The sequence below is a fragment of the Gallus gallus genome, chromosome 9 (genome assembly GCF_016699485.2).
Source record: "Gallus gallus isolate bGalGal1 chromosome 9, bGalGal1.mat.broiler.GRCg7b, whole genome shotgun sequence".
NCBI lineage: Eukaryota > Metazoa > Chordata > Aves > Galliformes > Phasianidae > Gallus > Gallus gallus.
Window position 1 is genome coordinate 19733375 of NC_052540.1, and position 14262 is coordinate 19747636.

Consider the following 14262-nt stretch of genomic DNA (forward strand, 5'->3'; position numbering starts at 1 on the left):
GCTGGTGGAAATGCCCAATTCTTACCCCTGCTGTGAGCACGGATTTTGAAATGAAATGTCCTGGATGAAGACATTTTTTTTTAGTATGAGGATGTCCTTAGCATGAGCTTCCAGAATCAGGTATCTGTGACTTTTTAAGGCACTAGGAGTGCTTTACAGGAGCTGAGCATCATGTCTCCATGAAGTATTTTCTTTTGGCAGGTCTTCTTCCTTCCCATGTGTTGATGGCAGGAGATGGGAGGCGTGTTATTTCAAAATATAGCTTGGGAAATTTAGCAACTTGGACTGACACGGGATTGAGTTAAGCAAGACTAATGCTTAAAGAGCCCAAATTTAAAAGCAGAAGCTGCTTCTCAAGATAATTCCTTGGAGTTTCTCCCTTTCTCTGGCTGCAAAGGAGAAAAATCTGTACCAAAACAAAGTTTCCTGCTTTGCTGCACCAAATTTAGAAGGTCTGATGAAACCATGTGCTGTAACGCCTTCTGTTGGCACTCGGGCCAAAACTTTCCATCCCTTCTAGGTCTTCCAGATGACCCAGGTGAGATGGATCTGATGAACTATAGGTGCCTACAAGCACGCCGCCACTGTTTAGATTTCTTTTGTACTCTCCAGACAGCTTGTAGGATGTCATCTCACCTGAAACTGGACATCTACAATAAGTCCTCTAGAATAAGCTCCAGCTCTATTTCCTCCAGCCTGTGCGGTGCTGCCCTGTGCATTAAACGCAGCTCGAATTATCGGTGGTGGATCCCCGCGTAGGTTGTGTACAGACAGCAGAGGGTGCTGGAGTTTTTTTTCTTTCAACCCACCTCCAAGGTTGCAGGATCAGTATAACCTCGGCTCACTTGGCTTTTATTCTGATTGCTGACAACACTGAAGCCAGGCAGGTACACAGAGAGGAGGTGCTGAGATGGAGCTAAATGGGCACTGTCACCTTCAAAAGTCACCAGTCTGCCAAAAAACTCTGTATCTACCAAATCATCATTAACTGTGATTGCCATGGTACAGATCAGCAGATTTTATTTTTCTAATGATCCTTTTACAAGGATTTTCCCTCTGTTAAACATTTTCAGAAACATTTCTTAGGAAATAGAAAGAAAAAAAACCTTTAAATCTCTTTAATTCGGAGAAGTAAGGGTTTGGAAATTTGCATTACACACGTTACCTGCCTCCAGTACGTTGGATTTCTACAGATCAGAGTAGCTGTGTTGTCAATTAGCACCTCCCTTCCTGACAGCAGCATCCAGCCCCATAGAACCAAGCAGCTTCACCCGGGATAGCTCATCTCCTGGCCTGGAGGGAGGGCTGCAAGTGAATGTTGGGGGTGCGACTTACAAGAGAAGAATTTAATAGAAACAAAGGTAGCAAGTCACCCATTTAGGTTATAGGGCTGGAATGAAACCTTTAAACTCAGAAGAGCTTGGTTGAACTAAACTTTCTGATGTTGAACTTTCCCATTTGGGACACTGACCTGCTGGTTATAGAATAAATCCAAAATTCAGACTTTGCTCCTCAAGTCATGTCCGTGTATGCTGCAGATGTAGTTGTGTCTTGGGCAGCATGGATTGTATTCATGTGTGCTGACACATCCTACATCTGGAGATGCTAGTGGCAAGGAACAGGAGCCTGCAGGGGAAGAGCTGCTTTGCTCCCAGTGACTACAATCTTGCCTCCATGTGTGTCCAAAAGCAAGGACTGTAAATGTTCTGGGTACGAGTCCAGCTGAGGTCAGAGCCAGGATGAAAGCTCAGGAGCTTCTAGCCTGCTTCTTAATCTACTAAATCACCCCGTCTCTCTCCTGCTAACTCTCACTCGTTGCTCAAATTGCTTGGCAGCAGCAAGCCCAGGCTGATGTCTGATGCTGGCTCAGTTACGAAGTCAGCCTGGTTGCCAGCTCAAGGGCATCCAGTCAGCAAACGTCTTATTTTTGGATTCTCCCATTCTCCTGAGATCCTTGCTATGAAGAATGACCCCCCTTACCTCATTCACCTTGTTTGTTGTTCCTGACCCAGATAGTGCCATGGCTATTGCATGAGGCAATCGCTCCACGGAGTAGTGGTCTCGCTGAGATGTTTTTCTTAGCATTTGAACCAGAGCAGTGGCTGGCATCTGTAGGACATGTCGGATGAACATATGAAAGTCTATATTTTAGTCATGTTAAAACTATGACCAAGCTAACAAATGTCAGGAAATCCAAGCTGCAGATTGATAGGTTGTCCTTGGACTGCCCTGCTGTGTCTAGGTATGGAATGGCAATATCCCAGCACCAAGCACTGCGGTGAGCAGGGAGATGCTCCAGCACCCAGGGCATGGTGCCATGTGAGGGTGGAAGAGCAGCCACAGATATACTCGGAACTTGTACTGATTCACGTCTCCTTTCAAACTCAACCCATTCTACACTGGCTGTTAATTTGTTCTTGTTTGCAAAATGTAGATTTGCCAAAGATATGTGGCTTCCTTGCCTTAAAGTAGAGTTCTTCTTTTTGGATTTGAAAGTCAGGGTGACTTCTCTACCTTCAGAAGAGTAGATAAATGGGTACTTTTCCACAGCATCACAAAGAACCTTACTTCCTAAAAGGGAATGTAATATTTACCAGTTCTTTTTCTGGGCTAGCATCACTTGTCTGTTTTGATCTTTTTTTTTTTTTTTTTCCCTCCTTTTCTTTATATGTTTTTGTAAGTGAGAATCTTCCTTCTTCAGCAAATACGATGTGGGACTCTGAAGTCTTTCAGCTTGCAATACAAACCTTATGCAGGGCAGTCAAGAGTCACAGACTTCTATGGTAAACTATTTTTTATGGTTACTCAGAAAACTTTGTCTATATTTTTATTTGAACTGATAAAATCATTCAGATCAAGTTAATTTTCATAATTTCCAAATTTCTGATTCTGTTCCAAAATGCAGTTCTTTAAAATCTTCTTGCTTCTTCTATTACCAATCTAAATTGGTAATTTTCATTTTCTTTTCTTTTGGCAGCATGCGCACATGCCACAGGCGGTGTTTATTGCTTTTGCTGCCCAAGCTGAGCCAGGCTTGGGGCTTGAGAGTCTGATGCAAAAGAAATGATGTTTAAATCTAAACTCAGACCTTACACCCCTACATGTGGCCATCCCAAAATGAGCAGCCCATGGGTCTCGCATGCCCAGAGTGGGTGCTCTGGTGCCATTGACTCGGTGCTATCTCTGGGGGCAGCTTGGAGCTGCAATTGCCCTGTGACTTCCTCCTCTCTCTTCACAAGGAGAGGATGGGAATTTGCTGAAGGCTTTTATCAGCAATCTGCATCTGCCCCCATTCTAGCTCAGCAGCTCTCGCCAATGAGTGGGAAAAGTCGGGCCAAGGCGTAATCTGCTCCCAGCTTGCTTCCTGCCGCCGTGCCCCAGGGATGGAGGAAGCAGACAAGTGGCCCTGCATGCTCATGCTTGGCCAGACCAAAAAGTTCAAGAGGCTCAGCAGTCTGGGGAGAGATTCCTGCTCCCTTTTGTGAGGACGTAGGCAATATTGCATGTTGGACTTTGGCATACACTAAAAGTTTGTAAAAATGAATTATGCAGAACAAAATGCAGACAAACCTTAGAACTTCATGCTCTTTGGACACCTGCTGAGGTCCTGTGGGTCTGAACAGAGCCGTCTGCACTGTATGATCTGATGTGACATTAGCATGCCATACAAAGGGGCTTCTAATTAAATAAAGCATCATCTTAAGGTTTCATTTTGCACTTTCATTCAGTATGCAGTTTCAGATTACCTGGAACCACCACCTGATTTATTTTTCTGTTGTTTCAAAAAAGTTTTTCACCCAGAGTTTCTCTTGTGTCTAAGAAGGTTATTTCGGAGAAAATGTGGTCTGGAAAGGAATCTCTGCCCCTGGTGCTTGTAATTTAAATGAGTTCAGGGCAGGCTCCTGGGTGTTGAAGATCCCTGTACGAGACTGGGGAGCACTCTGGGGCTGATCCATCTACTCCAGCATTCTACGGAGCCCCAGGACAGCACAGGGCAGAAGCCTTTCCACAGCATTTCTGTACTTTTATCACCTGAGTGTAGGTGCCTTTCAAGAGAGTCCAGTTGGCGCAGCCTTCCCGTGCTGCGCTGAGGTTTGGAGTGAGCCAGGGCAGTTGCAAAGCATGGCACGTCATGCATTTGTGCATTAAATCCACCCACATTATCTTACATCCCAAGCAGCCCAGATTGTCAGTAGACAATTATGGGTTTTGCTGGGTTTATTTTGATTGGCCTGCTCTCAGTTTTCCGTAGTGGTACTCTATTTGTAAAAACAGATCATTAATGATAACAACAGATGACATGCGTCTGAAATATGGGGTGGAAGAGGGAGTTAGTTTTTTCCCTTCTTTTTCCTGAGTGTCTGCACTTTGACAGCACGTTTGCCAGGCTGTCACTTGGTTGAGAGATCCACAAGATTAGGACCTCATTGTGTGAATGTTTTCACAGCACTTGTTGCTATAAGGAATCTTCACACTTTGGTGGATGAAATCTGGACTCCTAGACACAAACTGTTAAGAAGCAATCATAACAATTAGCTAATGTGTCAACAATTAGCACTTTCCATCAACCGGCATTGAGTGGAACCTTCTTCTTATCCACATGCAGACAAAAATGCAGTGATGTAGTAAAGAAAAGCACTGAAGTTGGCTGCACTCGTCCCTTGCTGTAGCCAGCAAGCTCCCATGGGTATTGTTTACAATGATTATTCTTCCATTATGATGTTATTGCATAGGTCAGGGGTGGTAGCTAGACTGAAAATAAGCTTTTTTTTGTCTTCTTTTTTTTTTTTTTTAAACTCTTGGCTGCTTTTACAAAAGTACAACAGAAACAACTGCTGTGAAAAGGTCAGCCAGTAACAGTACTTCAGTGTTTAACTGGTAAATATTTCAAAATAGTATTTCTAATATTTTACCATTTGGAATTTTTTCAATGCATCTCCAGTCCAGCGCGACTCCATCAATGTAAGATTTCCACAGCCTCTGCTGGGAATTCTTTACAATGGGTGCATTATAGTCTGCTGCTGTACCTACCACCAGCTGGTCAAAATTTAATATCTTTTTATATGGTATATTACTGGCAGTAATATAAAAATCACTGTTTTCACAAGTATTTTACATATCTCCATGTGTGAATGCTGAAGAGAGCTCAAGATAGGTCTTTTTCCATCACACTGCAGCCATTCTTAGCAGTATGGTATCTTCTTAGCAGACAGCACATTTAACTGGAAGGAAGATCAGACTCTTCTGCAAGGAAATGTCTTCTGGAAATATTTCCTACAATGCCTGGGGTTCAAAACAGGCTACCAAGAGATAAACATGCAGTACTCCAGCATCAGTAAGGATTTCTCTGCTTAATTGTGTAGCTGGAGCCAAAGTGAAACCATCTCAGAAACATGCAGCACAGCTTCTAAAACTAACACACTGCTTGACTGCAAGCCAAAGCAATTGATTTAAAACAGGGCACAGTGCTTCAGCACAACCTAATCTGGTGCAATACCCTGGTAGCCGCGGTTTGGACCATGTGTGTGTGTTTAGGAATTGTTTGACAGCCCAATAAACAAGGCACTGCAGAAACCCCAATAACAAGGTAGAGGTAAAGGTGCGGATAGAAACAACAACATGTGTGACTTGCCTTTAGGGAGGGGAAGGGATGTTATTGAGGCTTGGAGGCAGATGCACCATCCCCCAGCTCCTCCAAAATTTCCCTATGGCTTCTGTGCAGATCTCAGAACCCAGTGCACCTCAGCCACCTCCTTTTAGTCCCAATCCTTCCTTGTCTGCTCCTCCCACTCTGGGACATGGTGATACTAAACAAATGTTTGAGATTTTTGGGACAGTGAAGGAGGTGAGGGGAGTATAATTACACTAGGGATTATTAATATGGGAAATACGGTTAATAAATGTGAGAATGATTGGGTAACGTAGGAACATTCTTTACAAATTCTTTAGTACAGGAGCAGGCAGAATGCCCCAGACAAAGAAAATTCTCTGAAGTACAAGTGTGTTCTGCTGGCTTTTGCCAAGCCTATGACAAAACCAGTCCTTTCTTTTTGCGCTAGGACTCATATTCAATGACACACTTAAGCATGTTCTTAAATTCCATTGACATTTGAAAGCACTGTTGACTTTAATAGGACTTAAGCACCTGTTCATGGTTAATTGTGTGCTTTCAGGGCTTTTCTTACAGGGGAAAAAAGAAGGGTAGTCTTAGGCATGTGCTTAAAGTTAAGCAGGTACTTAAGTGCTTTGCAGAGCTGAGGCCTTAAGGCTGGATCTGATCCTCTATGAAGGTAGTGGGTGGATGGGTTTTCCCCATGCATGGGGTGGAGGAGCTCTGGGTTTAAGTGACAAAATGAAGTCATGAGAAACATGTAAAGGAAATTTTTGAGCAGCACCCAGTCATGAGTGCCAAATGCTGACAACCGAACTGTAAAATTATTTTACAACCAAACTAAATGGACAACTCAAAACACCATCAAACAGTAGCAGCTAGGGGCCCAGATAATATCACTGGATAATGTTGCTGTCTGAAATTAAATCTGAGGATCAGAATTTTGCTTTAAAGTTAAAGAAATAGTACCTTGGTTTCTTCACTGAGCCATCAATGGAGCAGTGTTCATGCTTTGCTATGATCAGCATTTGGATGGAAGGACACCACTGTCCTCCTAGAGAAACTAGATAGGAGCAAGTGCCCTAAGGAGCCCCATCTAGACCATGAGCAGCAGAAAAAAACATGAGGTTTTGTTATAAAAGGGCCATGGCTGCACAGAGCTGAGGTCTGGGTACTGCTCCATTGTGGGCCTGGTGGTCAGAGGTGCTGCAGAAGAGATGCTGGTGCCTATATAGGGCATGCCCTGGGCACTGGGCATGGGAAGGGCCAGTTAGTGGGTCCTTCACCAGTTCTGTGCCATATTTGGTGGTTTTCTCAGAGCCCCATTTCCTTCAGTATTGTGATTAAGTGACAATGTCGTCTCTTATTTAAGAAAAAAAAAAAAAAAAAAGAAGAAAGAAAGAAAGTTTCCAGCCTTTGTGGTAACAGAGATAAGCTGGAAAATGTGAGCTTAAAACATTCCCGAAGAAGAAGGCCAGTATTTGAATTTGGAAAGCATTTTTAAAAACAAAAACTCCAAAATAGTAAAAAACTGAAGCTCTTTTCCTTGCTGAGTGAATCTGCATGGCTCCCTGCCTTGTTTTGGGAAGTGGAGGATGGGTACAGGTGCCCTGCCCAAGACTTTTCTCTGCTTAAGGTTTTTTCCTGATAGACGTGAGAAGTTTACATGCAGCAGAAGTGCCTCAGCTGGGTGAAGGGTTATGGCTGGAGGGTGCTCATCTCCTGCAAGAGTTTTTGCAGTGGGAATTGGTATGTGAGCTAGACAGTAGTTTTATCCTCTCTCTGAATCTGGCAACTATGATGAGGTGTTTCACAGGAGAGTTGTCAATTCCTGATGGGCATAGGAGCTGAAATCTGTACCAATGTGAACTGTAGGAAAAGAGACAGTGAAAAATTCCTGAGTATTCATGCTAAGCTTATTTAAAAAGTGAAATATATTCTTATTAGAGAATGGCAAGCGATGCTTCCCACTGCAGATACGAGAGTAAAACCGAGGAGAGGCGGGTGCTCACAGCAAGACAACACCAGGGATGCTCCTGGCTCTGCCAAGCATTCTGCACCATAAATCTTGGCAACGCCACTGCTGTGACCCGGAGCCTGGGGGAAGAGAATCGTATGAAAGTGATAAATCACAGCCAGCGTTCCAGATCTTAATCAGGCAAAGAAAGCTGGCTCCATTAGCAGACAGATTTATAAAATCCTGTACTAATAATGCTGTGTTCTCCCTCTGGTTTCTCTCTGGTAAGACCCCAAGTTGCAGTCCTGAGATCACATCTGTCCTGGTGTCAGAAGGGATTGAAGCTCTCCTTGCCCAGCCCTCTGTGTAACACAAGCAATTTTGTCCTCACATTAACACCTGCTTGAGCTAGAGATCTCTCAACAGAAGCAGTGAATCCTGAGCGAGTACAGCATCTGGTAAAGCTTCCTACCAATTATTTTTGGTCATACACCTCATTGCAGCATGCCCAGCTTCCAGCTGCTGCTCTCAGTCCACATCTATTTTCTTCAGCTCAGGAGGTTTCTGTGATCAGAGTTCTACCGTCTCTTTGCCCATACCACATATACTAAAGAAGATATTCCCCATGTTTTTCCTACAAGGCACCATTTCTGATATCTTCACCTTTTTTATTGTTCTTCTTTTCAATCCTCTGTAATATTTCAAACTCTTTCCTAATCCAAAAATGCCATGGTGGTTTTCCAGGACAGTTTCCACTGGTGTCACATCTGCATTGCTGGAGGATATCTGTGTGCCCACTTCTGTCTTTTAGGGAAGCCCAATTCCTCTGCGGCCTGTGCTAGTCCATACAAGCAGCTTCTCAGTTTTCATGCCTACTGCACACTTTGAGTAACAGTCAGACGTTTTACCCTTGTCATCAGTAAAATCTCTAATCAAGGTAATTCCAGAAAGCCATCCTTGTAAGAGTCTTGGGAAAATCTAATTTCTTGATGCTGATTTCCTATTTGCAATTGCATTTAAATTTGTCTCTTAGCCATGTGTAGTTTGTATTATTCTAATTGATTCCATTATCAGATAAAACAAAGCCACTAAGTAATAATCACTTACTGATAAAGTCTTCTCCCAGTTTCAATCTGTAAAGGACTGGCTGAGGGCTTAGATTGTCATGGAAATATTTTGTACAGCAATTAGCATTACCTATATTACTTTGATTCCTAAGGAAGCACGTTATTGATTAAGGAAATGGCTGTTAGGATAATTTCCCTGTCCCAGTGGCACTTTGATGTGTCCACACCTGGCTCCTCTCCCTGGCACATTTCAGCTATCAGGAGGCAGTTCTCCGAAACTCACATTTCCTGTTAGAAATCCACATTCCTGATTCAGATGCCGTAACACTCTTGCATGGCAGCTATTTATAATAAAAGTTCCAGCTTCCATACCTGCAATTTAATGCCCTTTTGGGTTATTTTTAGATGTTTTTTAGATAGTTGTGTATATGTGTGATAGTACATTTACCTCCTGAATTTTCACAGAGGTATGTCTGAGCACTTCTTGCCTTTCTACTTTGTTTTTGACAATAAGCTACTGCCAAGATTCAGATCACTTCTGCTCCTATTGAACTTGTGTTTTTCTTGTGTCGTTATTTTCCTCTGGCAATTTGGGTAATTTATAGCTTCAAATTAACATTTATGACTGTTAGCTTCCCTCTTTTCTATTATATTTATATCAGCTCCCACTTCCCCTCTTAGTGACACTGTTTTATAGGTTTTCTGGTTTTTTCTTTTGTTTTTTTCTTTTTTTTTGCGCGGTGACTTACTTACTTTCTCAGTTATGGAATAAAACCTTTAGAAAATATTGTAAAATGTTAACAGAGCTTAACTATTCTAGCACACATTTATTTAATTTTTCCATTTCTTCTGAATGACTTGGGAAGTAATTTGTAATGTCATCCCTATCAGTAATAATTGTGTTCATGTCTGATGGGACTTGCGTTCTTCTTATTCATAATGAATGTATTTAATATGATTTAATGCAATAGCAAGCTTGGTGTCATCAGTACACTGCTGTAGTCCAGGTCTCTTCTCTTACCAGCCCAGCTCATGAATTTCAGCTGCAACTGTACTTTCCCAAAACTCTCATATTGCTTTCTATATAAACTGGGGATTCTCTGAGCACGTATTATTTGACTGCTGAGATAGTGCAGTTAGCCAAGATAGGATCATGTACTTCTACCAGCTCTGTATTGGGTTACACATATGGGTGATGTAGGAAAATATCTTCTGAACAAATCTTGCCTCATCTATATCCCTAGGCACTATGGCCATAACCCTCTCTCTCCCCCTCCCCCCAACCTGCCTACAACTGCTTCATCTGTGTGCATCTGCTTTCCTGTGCTGGTAATTCTCTCTATGTCCAAACCAACACACTGACACTGTCAATATATTTGCTGCTTTGAGGCTACTGCAGCTGAATGCTCTGTCCAACGTGAGCACTTTAATTCTCCTCTCACTAGCATGAGCCAGGAGTGATTTGAACTGATAAAAACGATGCTACAGAAATATCACTGTGCTGGGAGAAGCATCTGCAACATATTTTTTTCCTTGAGGGTAAGAGAGCTGTTGGGGAAATGTGTGCCCCTGCGCTGTGAAGCGTGTGTTCCAGGCACCTGTACATAACATGGAGTTAAATAGAGGAAATAATTGGGAAACCAGTTCTGGTGTCACTTCCATTCCAATCATCCTCATCATCACGTTTCAGGATGACACGTACAGGAGTACTGTGTGAAAGTCTCTTCATGTAGTGCATTTTGAAAGCCTGCAGCTGTGCTCAAGTAGGCAGTCGGAATCAGGCTAAAATGAGGATCTGAGCTATTTGTCAGTGAGTGCGTGTGTCTGCGAGCACAAGTACAAGCCTCTATCTATATACAGTTAAATTATGCTGCGGTGCCAAATGCATTCAAGTGGACTGGGAAAGACCCTTGGGAGGATGCTGGGTTTTTCTGCTAAGATATTTTCTGGTAATTAAACAGTTCTCTATTTTATAATAGTTAATGAAAATGAGAGTGGTTGGAGAGGTTATTTCTGTCTGTTGTTATTAGATCCTCCAGATTTGCTGACCCTGAATAATTAAATGTTTTTGATCACTTCGTTTACATTGCCCAGAACTGAAGTAACTCTGATCCTTCAGCAAACTGGAAGCACAGCATGGTACGTACTGAAAGGCGCCAAAAGATGAAACATTTCAGTTTTGCGGTTCACATCTGTCTGTCCTGAGACCAGAAGACCATTATAATGCACTTAAAGCATTTAAAACCTCCTCAAGGTTGAAAGCCCTGATTAAGGCAGTATCTGCTCATATGTGTCCTGCCAGAGTGCACCAGCCTGGGACCCAGGAGCCCTTTGGTTCCCTCTGCAATAGGAAAAGAGGTTAATAAGATTGTTTAATGGGGGAAAAACAAGGGGAAAATGTAATCCTGGATACCCCGACACTAAAGTGAAAATAGCAGTGTACACATCCATCAGTTTGTACTGTTTTTGCAGAGAACATAAAATATTTAAACTGAAGTCATTAATCATCCTGCTCCTCCGTTCTAATCCATGGGAACCACAGGAGGTCACCAAATATGCATTTAATATAAAAGAATGAAACATCTTGGAGGGAAAAGTAGTGCAGTGTAAGAACTGAACCGCCAAGAGCAGAAAAATTTCAAGCAGAAATTTTGCTAGAAATGAAAAACTGATTTCACAGTGTTGTGTTGGAAAATCACCACTTTTTGGGCAGGAATTCAAAATATGCTTAGAATTAGAACAAAAAAAAAAGGGAAATGAAAGGAAAGGAAAGGAAAGGAAAGGAAAGGAAAGGAAAGGAAAAGAGAAAAGGAAAGGAAAAGAGAAAAGGAAAGAAAAGAAAGGAAAGGAAAAGAAAAAAGAAAAGAAAAGAAAAGAAAAGAAAAGAAAAGAAAAGAAAAGAAAAGAAAAGAAAAGAAAAGAAAAGAAAAGAAAAGAAAAGAAAAGAAAAGAAAAGAAAAGAAAAGAAAAGAAAAGAAAAGAAAAGAAAGGAGAAAAGAAAAGAAAAGAAAAGAAAAGGAAAGGAAAAGAGAAAAGAAAAGAAAGGAGAAGAAAAGAGAAAAGAAAAGAAAAGAAAAGAAAAGAAAAAAGGAAAAGAAAAGAAAAGCTTAAATTGGAAAGTTTGTCTTTTTCTGGATTTTTATTTATTTTTTTGATAAGATATTATTGGATAGGAGCATTTTCAGTTCTGTTTGTTTTGACACAATCCCAGCATGGCTCATGAAAAGCAGACACTTCTTGCAGCAGTCGTTGCCAGGTTCACATTCCAGCTTTCCATCAGGTACTTTTGATGGATGTTTCAAACCTCCCCGATGCTGAGCTTTCCATATCACGTTGATATCGCCCATAACTGCAGTACCTACAGGGAACCAAGGATTGTTTCCTTTCACCGAAGAAGGTGCCTACCCTCAGCAAGAGCCTTGGGGGACTGGTGCGAAGAGGAAAGCTAAAGACTGTGGCTCGCTTAAATTGGTGTGATATACCCAATCATTTTGGGGTTTCTTGGAGGCAGCAGGCTGTCATTTATTTACCCATTTATTTATTTGCTGCAGCCGGGGCTGCTTGTGCAGGGAGGAGACCCCTTGGTGCAGGGAGGCAGAAGCAGAGCGGTTGAAGGAACAAACATTTCCATTATCTGGTGGCGGTAATCTATGGCTGCTGTAAGTGTTAACGGAAGCCCCTCCACTGCCTGGGAACATGGGGAGAGACAGCGACACGCTGCCTAACGATGGATTTCCAAAACTTGCCTTCGGCTTTGGCACAATACAGCCACTGTAGAAGAAGACATTAAGAACAAAAAATAGAGCTTGAAGCTTCAAGAGCAGGCTGCCAGAATTATTAAGAAAAACATCAAAATGATGCCATTAAAAACAGATGGGGATTCTATAAAGTATTGAAAAGAAAATGTTTAATTATGAGCCTTATGCAAAACCCATCAAAGTTGGATTAATATTATAGTGCTGTTGCTGTAGAGGGTTTAAGTAGTCCGTGGTGGAACATTAATCTTTCACTCCTTTAAAAATAATGTTTTCCTTTTGTTGATGACAAATTCCATCTCTTCACTTTTGAAATCATATATCCAGATTAATAGCATCTAACATAATGAAATCAAAAGGCACAGGTAATATGGATTAGTTTAGAAAACAACAACGAGGCAAAAAAACAAGACCCCAGGGGAACAAAACTCCACTGGATGAGTGCTTTTGTCAGCATCGCTGTATTTCTTCCTGGTGGTAAATGATGAGGGAGCAGTCTGTACTCACAGGTATTCTTGTCTGTCCGGGATGCAGTGCTGGGGCTGAATACCCACTGCTCTGCAAAAGGTGTGACAAACAGGAGGTGCTTCCAATTTTGGGAGGGAGTTTTGTCTATTGTAGATTTCTGTAAGATTACCCATTTCTGCACAGTTAGAACGTGTCTGGCAGTGAGTACAGCCCCAAATCTGTCTCTTCCAGCTCGGCTGCCTGGAACAGCTAGAAAGTGTTCCTGGGATTCAATTTTACAAAAGTTCGAGGAGTTTGAAGATAGCAGTCCATGAGTTGCTTTGAGAAGGTCGGTGTGATCCCTGCTGTGGGAGAGGGAGCATTCCAATTAAACCTTTTCTGTCCGGCCTCCGTGGGCTTCTGGGCATGGACTTCTTGTGCAAGCAAGGCAAGGAGATGTTGTCCCCATGTATTTCTTGTCCCTTCTTTTCTCTCCAGAGCCAGGACTGGTCCTTATCTGGGTCAGCTGTTCCCTGCCCCTCCAGCACTCCTCTTTGCAGTGCTGGTAGCTCTGTGCATGGAGCTCTACCTGCACTGAGGCCACTCAGCTGCTTTCCTCCATCGGACATGAGGACAAAACCTGTGTGCTACTTTGCTTCATACAATAGGAAAAAATTCCCTTCTTCCTTTCCTCCCCTTTAAAAAAATATATGCTTTATTGAATCATCAGGTACACCAAAAGCAGGCTCTTATTTTAGCAAAAATATCAACACCGACTGCCAAGGTAGATTTAGGGTATTCATTACAAAATATTTTGTCCTGGGCTTTAAGAATAATGCACTTTCAGTACAAAGCAATGGTTATTTTGAACATTGGACATTTTTTTAGTTATTTACAATAGGTTTCAAGATTTGGAATTACCATGAAAGATTTACTTATACTGCAGTTCATGTAAAATTTAAAATCAATAAAGTAAATAAATTTAGCTTGTCTGCCCGAATCGATTTCCTACCACGCTAACACAGCCCGGTAATACTGTACTTTCTTATCTCCAATGTCATCCTCCTGTGATAGTTTCGGGGTTGCAATTGTGCTATGTTATCATGTTCTTCACAACACAGCGTACCCCTGAGTCATCCTCACCTTCCATATTTCAACCCCAGTGTATGAACACTGCTTCCCTCAAACGGGAGCTTTGGGGCTCTCTCCCGTGCAGAGCAGGCAGCTCCTGAGCAGGTGGGGAAGGGAACCGTCACTGCCGAAGAAAGGGCTCCAACAGGAGCTGTGCAGTGCTTTGCAGAGTGTCCCTTATCAGAGAGGGAGGAGGAATTGCCCCCTTTTCCCCCACTTTTTACAAAGGTACCACTCCATTGGTTGTGCATAAACAGTCTCTTTTTAATTTTATTTTAATTTGTAGTATTATTG

The 14262-nt window shown here is 42.2% G+C and overlaps 1 protein-coding gene across 13 annotated transcripts in view; it reads left to right on the plus strand.

Moving 5' to 3' along the window:
- Positions 1–14262, plus strand: part of MECOM (MDS1 and EVI1 complex locus) — a 322351-nt gene that overhangs the window by 70680 nt on the left and 237409 nt on the right. The gene's annotated exons all lie outside the window — the stretch shown is intronic.